The sequence below is a fragment of the Cricetulus griseus genome, chromosome 8 (assembly GCF_003668045.3).
Source record: "Cricetulus griseus strain 17A/GY chromosome 8, alternate assembly CriGri-PICRH-1.0, whole genome shotgun sequence".
Classification (NCBI taxonomy): Eukaryota; Metazoa; Chordata; class Mammalia; order Rodentia; family Cricetidae; genus Cricetulus; species Cricetulus griseus.
The window spans coordinates 23,315,925-23,317,897 of record NC_048601.1 but is presented as its reverse complement, the minus strand read 5'-3'; the positions used below and the strand labels follow the sequence as shown (position 1 = coordinate 23,317,897).

The 1,973-nt window shown below is 39.5% G+C and overlaps 1 pseudogene; it reads left to right on the top strand.

The window, feature by feature from the left end:
* The first annotated feature begins 567 nt into the window (after positions 1 to 567).
* Positions 568 to 1,366, top strand: LOC100756067 (annotated as a pseudogene).
* Positions 1,367 to 1,973: the final 607 nt, after the last annotated feature.

Genomic DNA, 1,973 nt, shown 5'->3' with positions numbered 1-1,973 from the left:
AAATGGGGGTGAAAATGTAGAGAAATTTTGATTCTTGTGCACTGTTTGAAAAGAATATGAAATTTTCTAAAAATAAATGGAGAATGCCATGTTTCAGCATTCCCACTTGTAGGTAGACCATCCTTCCTCAGTATCTGTGAGAGCTTGATTTTAGGGCATCCTCAGATGCCATCCAAAACCAATAGATGATCAAGTCCTTTATGTCAAATGTTGTAGTGTTTGTGTATAATCTATGTACACTATCTTATATACTAAAAACTGCTATTAGATTATTTATAATACCTAATAACAGAAGTGACAGAAGCAGAAGGCAGATGGTGTTACTAGATGTTATGGGGAGGGGAAGTAAAAGAATCATTGATTAATGAATATAAAATTTCAAATTTGAGTGTTAAGAATTAAATTTGAGCCCCTGGCTGGTGATGGCTGCAGCGCACTCAACTTCCAGACATCAAGTGACTTCAGCTAAGAGCCAATCCCTGGTGGCAGCGCCCCTCGGGACACAAGCAGATCATCGCCCCTTCACACACACATGCGTGTGACTTCACCATGGTGGATTGTTCTACATGGACCTGCCCTCAGCCAATGTGTATACCTCCATCGTGTGCTGGCCTTGGCAAAGCTGCCAGAGATATTCTCAACAGAGGATTTGGCTTTGAGTTGGTAAAGCTGGAAGTGTGAAAACAAAGTATTGCAGTGGTGTGGAACTCTCAACAACTAGTTCATCTAACACAGACACTGGGAAAGTTACTGGGACCTTGGAAGAGCAAATATAAATGGTGTGAGTAGGGTCTGTCTTTCACAGCAAAATGGAACATCGGTAACACTGGGGGGACAGAGACTGCAATTGAAGACCAGACATGTCAACGTTTGAGACTGACATTTGATATGACCTGTGTACCTAACACATTTGCCAACCTTGGGTGTAATGTTGACTTTCATTTTGCTGGACCTGCAATCCACGGTTCAGCTGCTTTTGGTTAGAGGGCTGGATACCAGTTGACCTTTGACAAGTCAAAGCAAAGAGTGACTTTGCAGTAGGCTACAGGACTGGGGATGTGCAGTTACACACTAGTGTCAATAATGGGGCAGAATTTGGAGGATCAGTTCATCAGAAAGTATGTGAAGGTTTTGACACCAGTAAACCTTGCTTGGACATCAGGTGCCAACTGCACTCATCTCGGCATTGTGTCGAAAATCATGTTGGATTCTATTGCTTCAAAGGTCAACAACTCTAGTTTAATTAGAGTGGGGTACGCTCAGACTCTGAGGCCTGGTGTGAACCTTACGTTGTCTGCTCTGGTAGCCTGGAAGTTCTAATGCTGGAGGCCACAAGCTTTGGTTTACTTTAGAACTGGAGGCTTAATCCAACCAAAAGAAACCTCTGGGAACAGATTTCACAAGATTTGGCCTTAATATATTTACAAGTGTCCAGCAGGCTGCTCCCTCACCCCTTCTAAGGAGGAGGTCAAATCAAAGGCTGATTAAACAAGAGCTGTCTTTTAAATATTTAGTAGATAGTTCCCTATTGGCTGGTTGTCTACCAATGCTGCCATCATGCAGCCACCTCTACATTATTTAAATTATCTAATTGTTAAATGTGCTACTCACCAATAATAAAACAGACATTAATGAAAACCATAGGAAAAAATGAAATGTTTCACAACAATGTGAATATATGTAATACCACTTAACTCTGAACTTAAAATCATTATGAGTAGGGAAGAAAGAAAAAAAAATCCTTATGTCTAACATAAGTGTGATATTTATAGTCAGGAAATATATAAGGCAACTCATATTTGTTTTCTTCATATCATTTTCTGTATGCTAGCATAATTATGACTTACTTTTATAATCTGATTACTATTTGAAAAAGCTAAAACTATTCGAGTTCTTTTTTCCTCTCCTTAATTCTTAATAGAGTTAGGTGGATATTTTCAAATTTTCTGTTTTGGAGAGATGGGAGGAATACA